General features: G+C 45.9%; 1 long non-coding RNA gene across 1 annotated transcript; it reads right to left on the minus strand.

The window, feature by feature from the left end:
* Positions 1–11,715: 11,715 nt before the first annotated feature.
* Positions 11,716–13,615, minus strand: LOC128821572 (uncharacterized). Its single transcript, XR_008441153.1, has 2 exons — positions 12,397–13,615; positions 11,716–12,268 (listed from the first exon to the last, which is right to left on the minus strand). It is a non-coding gene; the product is annotated as an uncharacterized LOC128821572 (long non-coding RNA).
* Between the last annotated feature and the right edge of the window lie 339 nt (positions 13,616–13,954).

A 13,954-nucleotide genomic window follows, 5' to 3' on the forward strand; every position in this document is an offset into this window, starting at 1 on the left:
CAAAATGCAAATGCATCTTGAACTGCAGGAAGACAATGTGTTTTCTCAAAAATATGCTTCAGAGCAATGTTTCCTGGTCTCTGTATTTAATGGCCACTTCTTTCAATCTGTGTTAATAAATAACTGGAGCCTGAACTTCTCCACACCTGGACCTGGCTCTCTTGGGAGAAAACTGCATGCAACTCAAACACTGCCCTTTTGCTTCTATTTCAGTCCTGAGGCCCCAGCACAGACAGGCCATGGTGACAAAGGACAGGTGCATTTTGAGTGAAATGGGAACTAGAAACTCAAAAGTTTACACTGTCATGAGTGAATGGTTTAGGTCATTTAACAAATCATCATCAGCAAAAGCAGGTTTAATATAAATTTATAAAAGCACAACGAAGTTCAATGGCAGGCTCCACTCTAGCACTTACTACCTAGATGAAGCATAAAGGAAAATTGTGTTAGAATCACTTTAGAATTAATTATACAGAGGCTGGGGACACAAAACGGTAAGAGGGAGACCCTCCCATTGAGTAACAAGGTTTGGTGAAGACCGTCTTTTTAAACTCTTGATGAAGCCTAGATATGGCCATGCCCAAATTTAGTCTCAAAACAGTTTAAAGCTAAAGAATTTAATATCCCTTAGTCATTGACTAATTTAATACTTACAAAATTATTCCACAGGGTGTACTGTAAGCTTAGCAGAAAAATTGAGATGGCAACATTCAATGTACACCTCCTATAGGCTGCATTCACATCTGCACACACAAAGACACATAGAAGTATGTACAAATTTATATCTGCCTGTTAAAAAAAAAAACTCAAGTTCAGTGAAATATGTCAAATGCCTTTGCATTTCTCAATGGGCAAAGGACTGACCCTAAAGGAGCCAGGGGTATCAGCCCAGTCCCATGGGCAACTTTGGCAACAGTTCCCAGAGTCCCACATGTGAGAGTGGTAAGCTTCAAGAGGCATCCCACTCAGAGTGTGGTGGGTTGACCCTGGCTGGACACCAGGTGCCCACCAAAGCCACTCCATTACTCCCCTCCTCAAATGAACAGGACAGAAAGCTTCATCAGTCAAGAAAAAGACAGCAAGAGATTACTCATCAGTTACTACCATGGGCAAAACAAATTTGACTTAGGGAAATCAGTTGAATATATTTCTAATAAAAATCAGAGTAGGAGAATCAGAAGTAAAAAAAAAAAAAATCTTAAAAACAGCTTGCCCACACTCCTCCCTCCTTCCCAGACTTAACTTTATTCCTGAATCTCTACCTCCTACCACATATTGGTGCAGGGAGACTGGGAATGGTCAGTTCAATGCCACTGCTTCCTCCACAGAGAGAGGATCCCTTCCCCTGCTCCACAGTGGCATCCCTCCCATGGGAAACAGTCCTCCATTAGCTCCTCCAGTGTGAGACCTTCCCACGGGCTGCAGTTCTTCATAAACTGCTCAACCAGTGGTTCCCTCACATATTCACAAGTCCTGCCAGCAAATCTGCTCCAGCATTGGCTCCTCTCTCCACGGGTCTGCAGGTCCCTGACAGGAACCTCCTTCAGTGCAGGTTTTGCACCACGGGCCTGTGAATGGTGTATTTTCAGCATCCACCTTTTCCAGCATGGGGTCCTCCACTGGCTGCAAATGGATCGTTGCTCCACAGCAGTCCTCCTTGGGCTGCAGGGGAACATCCTGCCTCACCACAGTCTGCACCACAGGCTGCAGGGGAACCTCAGCTCTAGTGCCTAGAGTACCTCCTGCCCCTCCTTTGGCACTGACCTTGGTGTCTGCAGAGTTGTTCCTCTTACATATTCTCACTCTACTCTTCTTTGGCTACAATTGTTCCTGTGCAATCATCTTTTTTTTTCCTTCTTAAATATGCTATCATAGAGGTGATGCCATGTCACTGAAGGGCTTGGTGTTGGCCAGTGGCAGGTCCATCTTGGAGCCAGCTGACATTTGCTGCACAGCCCGGTTTTTAGTAGTGGGTGGTGCCACAGAGGTGGCTTCTGTGAGAAGCTGCTAGAAACTTCCACCATGTCTGACAGAGCCAATCTCTGATGACACTGAAGATGGACATGCTGCTGGCTCAATTAGAGAGGTTAGTAACACTTCTCTGATGACATATTTGAGAAGAAAATCAAAACAGGGCACGCACAGTTTTTTTTCAGAGGTAGCGAAGTGCCACCAGGTGATGTGCTGCCATGGCCGCCACCATCTCGGCATGGCCCACAGCAGGCCTTGCCTGCCTGGCCACCCCAACCAACTGTGCCGCGGGTGAAGAGGGCAAGGGCAGGGGCTCCCCGTTCCCAGCGCCCTCCATGAAGAGAGGTGTTAAATATCAGCAGTGCCGCAGCAGCCACCACTGCCCACGTGATGGCGGCGGGGCGCCCTGTCCAGCAGTGCAAACATGGTGAGCGACTCCCTGACATGGAACCCAGATGAGATCAACCTCTCAGTACCATGGGATCCTGCAAGAATCTTTGAAGTAGTGGAACTTGTTGGCAGTGGTACCTACAAACAGCAGTTTTTCTCCTAGTCAGAAAAGAGGAGGAAGGGAGGACATGTGAAGGAAAACAACATGGCGACACCAAGGTCAGTGGGAAAGGAAGAGGGGGAGGAGGTGCTTCCTCTGGAAGCCGTGGTGAGGACTGTGAGAAAACAAACTGTCACCCTGTAACACACGAAGTCTGCAGGGGGAGCAGAGATCCACTCACAGCCCGTGGGAAAAGTGTTCACGCTGGAGCAGGTGGATGCCAGAGAAAGCTGTTGGTCTAGTGGGAGACTCGAATAAGAGAGAGAGCCCCTGCTTCCAGAGATAGAGAGAGCCCTTGCTTCCAGACTAGAGCAGCCCATCCTTAAAAGACTGCACCCCATGGACGAGTGACCCATACCACAACAGTTTTGGGAGGACTGTTTGGCTGTGGGAGGGATCCAATGGCATGGCAGAAAAAAAGACTTCTCTCCCTGAAGGAATGGAAAAAGATCTTGAGTAATGAACTGACCAAACCCCCATGCCCTGTCTTCCTGCACTGTGAGTGGGAAGGAGGGAGGGGCGGGGAGGGGCCAAAAGGTGTTTTTTAAGCCTTATTTTCACTTCTCGTTATCCTTCTCTGACTCTGCTAATAATAAATTTACTTTATTAGTAAATTTGAACCTGTTTTAAATTTGAACCTGTTTTGCCCTTAGAGTGTTTTTTTCTCCCAATCCTTATCTCAATTCATGAGCCCTTTGTTAATCTTTTCCCCTCCCCTCTGCCCAACTGTAGCAAGAGAGGGTGAATGAATTACTCTTTCGGGTGCCTGGCATTTGGCCAGTGTCAAACCATCACAGTGGGAGAGAAAAGCAACGTGAACCAGCTACAATAAAAGAGGTACACACACACAAAAAAGGCAGGGTATATGCAGTTCAGAAGCCTTTCCTTCTGCTCAGACCAAAGACACCCAAAAGGCCAGCGACCAGTTAATGTAAATTAAGACAGGAGTCCTCTTGGAAACACCATCTTTGTTTGGAATCAAGAAACAATGGGTGATTGGTGTCAACTGCCATTGAGTGGGTGGGTGTGGTCCAAAGACAAAGGCTGGAAATAAGACAAAGGCTGGAAATAACTCCCAGGTATAGCAGTCAGTAACAGCCCAGCCCAGAGTGCCTTCACAGTCCTGTCCTCTCATTTCACCAGCCTCAACAAATTTCCTTTGACTTCCCTCAGCCAGCCAACCACGGGCCTCACTCTTTATAGAAGTAAGCCTGCGCTGGGCCCAGACCAAAACCCGGTAGCCAAACCCTGGCTTTCTGTTCGCTCCCCCTCCTGGTTGCCAGCTGCCAAATGAAGTGTGTTAGCAGTGACTTACCAGTTTCAGTGGTTTGCTGAATTGCTACCTAAAAACAGTGTCCCAAATCTCATGGTGCAAGGTGGCTCCCAGAGAGGCACAAGGCTATAGAAACCTGGTTCCTGTCTACCTGTGACTTTATTTTCAACAGATCAGGAGCAAAGCTTTCACGTAACAGCACTTGGGAATGGGTCCAGGCTTCTCACTGGACCATTTTCTTTTTGCACACAACCCTGCCCCCAAAAATAAACCAGTTTGTTGCAATGGCAGCATGCTTTCTGTAAGAGTCTGTTGACAAAATCTGGGCCTTTATTCCAATACTGAAAAGAGAAATTAGTCAAGGGAGCACTTAATCTTGTCAAGAGTTCAGAGGACTCTGAAATATTAATTGGCTTGTCTGGACCAGCTCTGTGTCTGGACACTGTTATTGTAGCCTCTATCACAACTATTGAAAGTAGAGCTTGGGACCACACACACACACACACACACACAATTTACTATCTTTTCTTTACCTGTATACCCTATTTCCTGCTTGCAGGCTCTTTTCTTTTAGTTCTTAACAAAAAACAACATCTCCATTTTAATTGGTTTTTGTATTGCTCTATTGTATCGTATTTGTACCTGCTGGGAAGAAAAGCTAAGGCTGTAATTGCTCTCCAAGGAAAATACATAAACACATATGATGCTAAAGAGTAAACTGAGGAATGAAAGTGCTTGTCTGGCACAGACATCATTGTGCAACACAATCTCAAGGGAAGGGTCCTGCTGAGCAACATATCAAGGTTCAAGTTTACACCTCAAATTTGGGTAAAATCTGAAGAAAATCTCTACATTTCAAAAAACTTCTGAGACAAGAATTTCCCCCAGACCACATTCAGAGGGGACTCTATCTGGAGAAGAGGATGCCTCATCTATCCCCATACATTGGTGCTTGCCTGGTGCAGTGCTGCAACACTGGTGGGAAAAGCCAGGGTTTATCAGAAAGCAGATGACCAAGAAGCCCACCAGCCCATGTGGACTGTCCAGGTACCTCCCCTGCAGAAATCCCCATCGCTCCAACACCATGCATAGACCCCAAACACGGGGTAGTCAGGGAAGAAATTTATGTCTGTCGTTGCAGCAGGGCACCTGCATCCAGGTACTGGTGTCCAGCCCATTTGTCTCCAGTGTAATAGTGTACTGATGCAGAAGCATCTCTCGTGAGGCCAGGGGTGCCCCAAGGCTTTTAATGAGTATCACACTTCTCAGAAATGTCTCATAAGTCATTCTGGAGTTGCCATGAGAGGAAATTGCATGGCAATAAAGCAGAATTATTTGGTTCCTGTTAATTAACCAGAAAGGTGGTAAACATTAACTATCTTTGAGAATCACATGATGCATAGAGATGTTCCGGTTCCCCTCTCAGCTCAATACTGTTTTGTTTTTTTTCATTTGGAGGTTTCTGGAGGTGAGCTGTCTCCAGGATCCTGCAGGATATGACAGCGTGCTGAGGGGGAGTTAAATGTCCAGCACAGGAAGGAAGAGCAGCAGCTATGCCTCCCTGCATCATTAATCACTGTCATATCCTTTGCCCTACAGCAGTTCAGGGAGTTGGTATGACAGCCCTGGAGCACTGCAGCAGCAATCACCTTTCCAGCAGAGCATGAAAATGAAAGGAAGATCCAAACATTCCCCTGTGTCTTCACTAGGCATATGACCACAGCTTCACTGGGAGGGCCATGATCCGTGTGTGGCATGGCCAAATAACTTGAAAACCTCTTCTGGTTGGAGGCTGAGGGTCAGCCTGGCTGTAGAGGGGGTGGAAAGGGACCCATTGCTCCTCTGTAGCACACAGAAAAGGTAAGGCCAGGTCTCCTCCTCATGCCCTGCTGGCGACTAGGAAAAGGTTGCCTTGTAGTCCTCTGCTCCAACAGACAAAACTGGTGCTGATAGATGCCTGAAATGCATCACTGGCACTCATGTGACTTGTAGCCACTCACATGAGGTACACACTTGGGTACCATCTGTCAGTGGTCACCCTGGTCATCTGGAGAGACCCACAAACCACACATATATGTTGGCCAAACAGCTGTGAAATCCTTATTAAACAGGTGACACCTGCCACCAGCATGGATGTGACATTTACAGCATTGCTTCTGCCTGGATGTAGCCATGGCTTGAGATGTCTGATGGTAAGTCTAAGATTAGAAGGCTCCTCTGTCCTGGGGCTCTGGCAGTGTGGTTCCTCAAGCCTATCTGTCATTGCATGAATCACAGACCCCTCCAAGCTTGTGGAAAGGGCAAGAGCGCATGCCTCATGAGATAGCCACCTAGTTTTGTTTCTTCCTGTCTGCTCCAGGGCATTTCAGCCCTGTTTTTCAAATGCTTTATTACAGATATCTTCAAGGATCCTAAGTTTTTTTCTGGGATGTGGTGACCGTCTTCCTACTCATCCCTGCATATTTGCACATCCAAAAATATAGCTGCTTTGAAAAATGTCAGCTGGACAACTTCTAAGTGTAAACATGGGTTCTTCAGCATTATTTGTTTGGGCACAGAAATGCAAGTGTATGTGCACTTTCTCTCCAGTGAACATTATGGTTCTGTTAAACAAGCATCTAGGAAATCACAGATTACATGTTTTTAAACTTGACTCCATACCTACACACAACTATCCCATGAGCCAGCAACAAGAGATGAAGCACTGTTGGTTTTGGGTAAGAAAATGAGACAGTGATGGTTTATGGATGCACTGCATTTGCAAGGCAAGTTTTTCATAGTAGAGGCGGGGTGCAGTCTACAGGGGTGGCTTCTACAACAAGCTTCTAGAAGCTTCCCCCATGTCCAATGGTGCCACCGCTGGTTAAGGCCAAGCCCATCAGCAGTGGAGGAAGCTCCTCTGGAGTAACAGAAGGGGAAGTAGCTACTGTGTAGGAACGGAGAGCCAGGGAGAGGACTGAGAATATGTGAGAGAAGCAACTTTGCAGACACGAAGGTCAGTGAAGAAGGATAAGGAAGTGACATTCCAGGGACCTGGGGTGAAGACCATAGTGAGGCCGTTTTCCCATAGCCCACAAAAAGTCCACAGCAAAGCAGAGATCCACCTGCAGCCCCTGAAGAAATCCAGGCCAGAGAAGGGGAAGAGCGTGAGGAGTCCTCCCCCTGCAGAGAAAGAAGCAGAAGAGACAATGTGTGATAAACTGACTGCAGTCTTCTCCAACTCCCTGCATTCTGGGGGATAACGTAGAGAAATGGGCCAGGAAAAAGGGAGACATGGGGTGGAAGGTGATTCTTTAGCATTTCGTTTCATTTTTTAATACCCTACTATGGTTAATTGTTGTATTGTGTTTTATTACGTTCATTTATACTGTTGTTATTACCCATGTTCTATGAATAGTTTGTCCCTGTTACTCCCCCATATCCCTTTGGTTTGGCCCCTGTCACGCCTCCCTGAGCCTGCCCCTTGACTCAGCAGAACTGCTGAGTCATTCCTGTGTCCCCTCCCTGGTGCCCTGTCCATCACTCGGCAGCCTGTCCCTACCATCTAGAAACTTCCATCAGTGGCGTCAAGTGATTGGATCAGGACCAGGGATTCCCCCCCCTACTTTCCCCTGATATGTTGTTACCCCTATCCATCCCCTTGAGAGCCACTCCCCAGTTCTACCCCATTGGTTGTTCTCCCCTTCCCCTCCCCCCTTTATAAACTGTTGCAGAGGCCCTCTCAGGATTCTCGTCAGTTGGCTTTTGTTGAGATTTGTTAGAGCTCCTGGGAGCCGCTAATAAAATCCCGACATTCGCCCCCCCGAAGAGAGTCAGCCTTATCTTTCGGTGGGATAGCTGTCTGGTTGCTCCTCTGGAGGCACTCCTAGAAAACCCCGTGGGGAGTGCCTTCCACCATCACCATGTCACCTGGCCAGGTCACTCAAGCGGCTGCCGAGTGGACACGACGGCAGTTAATAATGATTAATATTCTGGTAATTAATACTAATTAATGCTAATTAATATTCTAGTAATAAATCCAATTGATTTCTCCTCCCAGTTAAATCTGTTTTGCCTATGATAGTAATCAGTGAGTGATCTCTTCCCATACTTATCTCATCCCACAAGAATTCTCTCCTCTGTCCAGCTGAAAAGCAGAATGACAAAGCAGCTTTGAGAAGCAGCTGGTGTCCCAGCCAGGGTCGACTCACCACAAGAGGCAACCATACAGCTGCATTTTAAGAGATCAGTCAACCCCCCAACCTATGGACAGCCATGGGTGCAAGGACAGAAGACAATGTTGAGGCAGTGCTCTAGTATTCTGAGGTACACCTTGTGGAAGGGATGTGATGCTGTCCCACAGCTGAGATGATATTGAGGCTTTGAGAGACCTTGGGATGCAGGTCCAAAGCTAGTTTGCCTTTCTCTTTCCATTGTTTTTCCTTTGCATTGCTGACAGCTTCTTTACTGCACTGCTATGTCTCCAGATATCAGATCACTCATTTAGGGTTGCAAGCAGAGCATGAAAGTAAGAGCTGCATGCAGCCCTGAGAGAGCTAACACACTTGCTCTTCAAGCTAGTGAAGTAGACCCAATGCCCCAAAGCCATTCTAGTTGTTGGAGCAGAGAGGACCATAGAGGCACTAAGTGTAGGGACACTAGTGCCAAATTTGTCTCTGCAGTGGTCCAGGGAGCGTGCAACACAGGAAAGAAGGAGCCCCACACCTTCCCAATAGGGCCATGAACAACTCTCGGTGTACAAACCATGTCATGTGTTTTTAAATCAGGCCTGACAAATGCATCACTGCTAAAGGTCAAAGTCTGCGTGGCTTAAGCATCTGGGTCCCTCAGCCTGCAAGTAGTGCAGCAATGTGGAGGTTTGTGAGGCAAATTCAGAACTATACAGAAATGTTTTCTTACTTCCAGAAGAAAAGATCCAGAGCATGGTGAGAAGAAAAAAAACTAGGAGAGGTCAGGAATTAAGAAAAAAACAAGACAGGGAAGAGGGTGACGCTGAAAGAGAAAGAGAAATAAAGCAAAACAGCTTTGGGCAGCAGACAGTCAAAACCAATGTTTGTCATTGGCATTGGTTTGTAATTTGAATGTGATGCAAAGAAAAATGAAGAACTGAACCTTATTTCAACACCCCTTCTCGTACACTGCTTCTTGCGGGCAGCACAGCGTGGTCTGCCATAGCCAGCTGCCAAAAGGCACTGGACTCCTATACATTCCATTGGGAGATCAGAGCCAGGCTTGATGAAAGGACACCTGAATAGTGGCAGTCAGAACAAACACTTCAGGACCACAGGAGCCTACCTCAGGTGCATGTGTACTTTTTTCGGTCTGTGAACAAGATTTGAGAAGGTAGCTAAAGATAATTACAGCTTGCAACTTCTCTACATTACATAATAAAGCACCCGTGTGTGATGTCAATACTTTTAACACAAATGTGAGTGTTAGTTCACTGGTAACACATCAACTCAGTGTATTTAATTCACAAACTTGCATTTAAGATGAAGAAAACCAAGAGCACCTGGCAAATTGTGCTAGTGGAAACTGGCTGAGCCCTGTAGATTTCCTGGAAACTCTCTGATGAAAAGCGTCCTGCCCACACAACAATGAAAAGACTTATCTCTGATGAAATATATACATTAGTCATTTCCAGGAACTAACTGTATTTCAGATAAATTCTAAATGAAAAGCAGAGGACCAAATCCCTGGTGAATGGGAATTATGTGTGAAAGTTTTGGTAATAGGGGGCCTGCATGGGTGGCTTCTGTGAGAAGTTGCTAGAAGCTGCCACCACGTTCAAGTTGGCTCCAAGATGAACCTACCACTGACCAGATATGAGCCTGTCAGAAAAGATGCTAGCATGTCTGGGGTAAGAAATCTAAGAAAATACCAAAGTCAGTGAAGGAGAAGGGGGAAAAGGTGCTCCAAGCACCAGAGCACACATTCCTCTGAAATCTTTGGTGAAGACCACAATGTGGCAGTCTCTGCCACTGCAGCCCATAGGAGTTGATGGTAGAGCAGAACCTACAGGACCTGCTCTCTGTGGAGGACTTAATGCCCAGAGCAATGGGATACCCATGGGAGGCTGAGATCCCATGGGAAGCTCATTCTGAAACAGGCTTCTGGTAGAACCTGTGGAGCCATGGAGGGAGGAGCCTGTACTGGTACAGGTTTCTTGGCAGGACTTCTGACCCCCCCCCCTCCAAGGGACCCTGGCTGGAGCAGTCTAGGTGCAATGAATGGCACCCCAAAAAAGGGACTAACACTGGAGCAGTTCAATAAGAACTTCTGCCTATGGGAAGAACCCACACTGAAGAAACTCATGGAGGACAGTCTCCCATGGGAGGCACCCCACAGTGGAGCAGGGGGGGGAGTGTGTGTGCTGCCCTGCAGAGAAAGGAGTGGCAGAGAGAACTTGTGAGGAACTGACTGCTGCTCTCATCCTCCTGTTTCACTGGGGGCTAGGAGGTAAAGAAAATCAGCAGTGAAGTTGTACCAGAAATAAGGGAGGGGTTGGGAAAGATGTGTTGCTATTTCTCATTATCCTATTTGTGATTTTAACTAGCAATACATTAATTTCCCAAAGCTGAGGCTATTTTGCCTATGACAGTAACAGCAGTCTGTCCTCAACTCAACCCACAATATTTTTGTTATATTTTCTCTCCCCTCTGCAGTTCAGAATGGGGAGAGATAGAGTGGCTTTGGCGGCTAGCCAAGGTCAACCAGCCACACCTGGAAGCAAAACATACACCAACCATTTTGTCCTCTGTGTAGGCACCACATATACATTTATTCTGCGTGGTCTGCTTCCTCAAAGACATCTCCACATGTGTATCTCCAGATGTCCTGAAACACTGTTTGTATATTGTCAGGCCAGATCAGCAGATACTGTCCCCCAGACAAAATGTTATGAAAATGCACATGTACCAAAAAAGCAAAAATATCTCATCTCCTCTCCAGGAGTCTCCTGGTTTCCCGTTCTGCAGATGCCCAGCACAAGCACAGCAACTACAAAGTGCTAAATTTCAGCTTCATGCTTCGGCACAGCCTTGAAATTCTCTGTTCCTCTTTGTCCACTGCTGTCCTCAAGGTTCAGAGCCTTGTAATACCTTCCTGCACCCCAAAGAGTCTTGCTCCTGTGTAGTAGCAGGGGACATTTGGACAGACAGATTCAGCATTATTCCCTAGGAAAATGAAGGATCCCCTAAAAAAAAGATGCAGTTCTCTAGGAAAAAAAAAAGACACAACATGTATTGGAGAAAAAAATGCAGGTCTGCTTGCTCTAGCCTGCTCTGCTACCCAAGGAAGAACAGAGGCTGGGAGCATGGAAGAGATGACTGAGTTTGAGACACTTAAGGCAAATACACAATGTGTGTTTGTCTTGACATGAGGCCTGAAGTGCCTCGATACCAGGGAGTGCATATAAACATTCCCATGTTAGCAGACCTTCTGTCAGGGTACCTTCCTTTGTGGAGACCCAGAACATGGCATAAACCCAGGTAAGCTCACAGAAGCTTTCTTTAAAAAAGAAAAACAAGTACCTTCTAATACAAGTCCCAAAAGTAGTCGCTTCAACAGCTCTGGAGTGTTTTGAAATTCTTTTCTCCAAAGAACTTACTAAAAATGAAGCAAAAATGAGGAAAGGGAACATGGATGTAAGGGAAGTTACATGGATGTTTTCTTGATCCCTAGAAGGGCTTTGTTAACCAACAACCCCCCCATGGTAAGGGGAGATGAACTGCGGTCAAGATCTTTATTCCCCTTTTTTTTTCCCCCCTACATTTTACTCCTCCTCTCATTTTCAGTCAGACATGCTACACCAAGCATTCAAAAAACTTTGGGCAATTACATCGGCAGTACATCAGCCTGCGAGAGAGAAAGAAGCATGTGTCCTCTGTGACTTATGCTGGCACAACACCAAGCACGCCTATCCAATTATTAAACATTTATTGCACCTTTAATACATCAGTTACAAAAGCAAAATCTTCCAGAAGGGCAGGCTGGAAGGAAAGGGAAAATACAATTAAAGGTTGCTGCCCTGTTGCAGTGTCAGGGCCAGGTGTTACACTCTCAATTTACATTGTAAGACACTGGCAAATAACCTGGCTTTCCTATGGTAAAATCTGATGCTGCTATGGCTGGAGTTGTTGCCTCTTGCAGCTTCCTCATTTCTGCAACTGGATGCACCATTTTGTAATGTTGGACATGACTGACCATCTGTGCCATGGCTGTTGTATTATTATCCTTGTAGCTGTGCCTTTCACTGAATGATACATTCGAGATGTCAGGAGACTTAAGAGTGGTTTTAGGAGATAGAAGTTTGTCTTAGATATGCTCATGGGAGCTTGGAGAGGTTAACTTGCAAGAAGTTAGCACAAGCTGCTGGATCTAGTTTCGGGCTCTTTTTTTCCTTTTCCATTTCCTTTGTTCTTCCTCTTCTTTTTCCCTCTTATTTTCATATTTCCTCACTCTCCATTGCATGTCTATGAGGAAATGGAACATGAATGACTATTGTGTGCTGGAGTCCAAAGCCTGCCAAGAGCAGGCTTTTTGTTGGTTAACACTTTGCAACACCACACTCAGGATGTGCAGTTGCAGACCTCCAGCCTACCTTGGGTCTCACCACTCCATGGCATTCCTCCATCCACCAACATGCACTGGCATACAAAGAAGAAAAGACAAAGCAAGCCCTGGAAAGGAGATTCATAGCTCCAAAGCCTTTAAACTACACACAACGTAAATAGATCTGGAAAGCCATGTGGAGCTGGGGGGGCAGCACACGAGGACTATGTGTCACAGCTCTGGCTCATTCATCCAGATGGACACCATGATTTACAACCTGCCTCACTGGTCATCCTGTCAGGGATTACTGCTGCTCACCTTTTCTACCCTGCTTCCCACCTCTCCGAGCAGCTCAGAAAGAACTGGAACTGTAGTTTGCTCAGCCTCCCAAAACCCTGCTGCAGGTCTGACCCTGAGCACACCCTGTGGGTTCACCTCCAGCTGTGGGTGAAGCTCTTTCCTACTGCTGGCCCATGTTGCTGTCACCTAACAGGTGACAGAAAACAACACAAACAAAGCCCAAAAAATAAAGGATGCCTTCCATCACGGGAGCTTTAAAGGTGACTAAAACAAGACAAATTGAATTCCCACCTGGATGTTTGTGATGATTGTGGCATAGCATGAGCTCTCCAAAATTACAGTCCTTTTTAATGGCCTACACATAAGTGGTACTGATTAATTCTCTTGAGGGCACCTAAATTTAGACCCTCTGACTTCCTCTCCCACATATTTTCCACACATTCAAGGAATGTGGCAAATATATACTCACTTATAGTGCATGGGTGTCTCAGGCATTTGTCTATGTCTCCAGACTTTCTGCAAGAGAAACTATCTAGGGACTCATTTTTGAAGGTTACATTGCCTTTCCACTCTGTCCCTCCTCAGACCACATTTTCTGACTTCCAGATGCAAGAAAACACACCTTCCTGAATGCCATTAAGTGCTTCTCAGTTCTCTGCCAGCCCATATTTGCAAAGAGCCATCTATTGGCCACCATCCTATCCAATGACTCCTGGGTATGACACATCATACAGCAGTCTGCTGAAGCATGAAATTCATGTGATTTTCAACTTCTCCACAGTCAACTTGCATATTTTTAACACCCACTCTCCAGCAGCCTGGGGGAGAGAAGTATGTTGCATTTGTGGTTGTGAGAAAGGTGAGTGTGAGTGAGGGCACATGAGAAGCTGAGGCCCCTATGGATGAGTGACTGTGTACATGGGACAGCTACAGCATTGTTGAGCTAAACAATGAGACATTCCACAGTCAAAAAGAAAGGAAGACAAAAGAACAACAACAAAAAAAAAAAAAAAAAAAAAAAAAAAAAAAAAAAAAAAAAAAAAAAAAAAAAAAAACCAGGGTGTGTTTTCTGGGGGTGTAGATTTTTACCCCGTGTAGAGGACACACATTCCTCTGTACCATTTTTATTATGTTCTGTCTTGATAGATAGTAATTACTACAGTCTAAGAATCAAGCACAGATGACATAAATTATATGTGCAGTTATTTTAGGCACCCATACAACAATTCTACAGCAACATTTTGGACTTTAAACTGCTATCTGACTAAGCCTGTTAAGTCAAGTGACGGTGAGCACAGCAGGACACA

This window comes from Vidua macroura, chromosome Z (assembly GCF_024509145.1).
Source record: "Vidua macroura isolate BioBank_ID:100142 chromosome Z, ASM2450914v1, whole genome shotgun sequence".
Taxonomy (NCBI): Eukaryota; Metazoa; Chordata; class Aves; order Passeriformes; family Viduidae; genus Vidua; species Vidua macroura.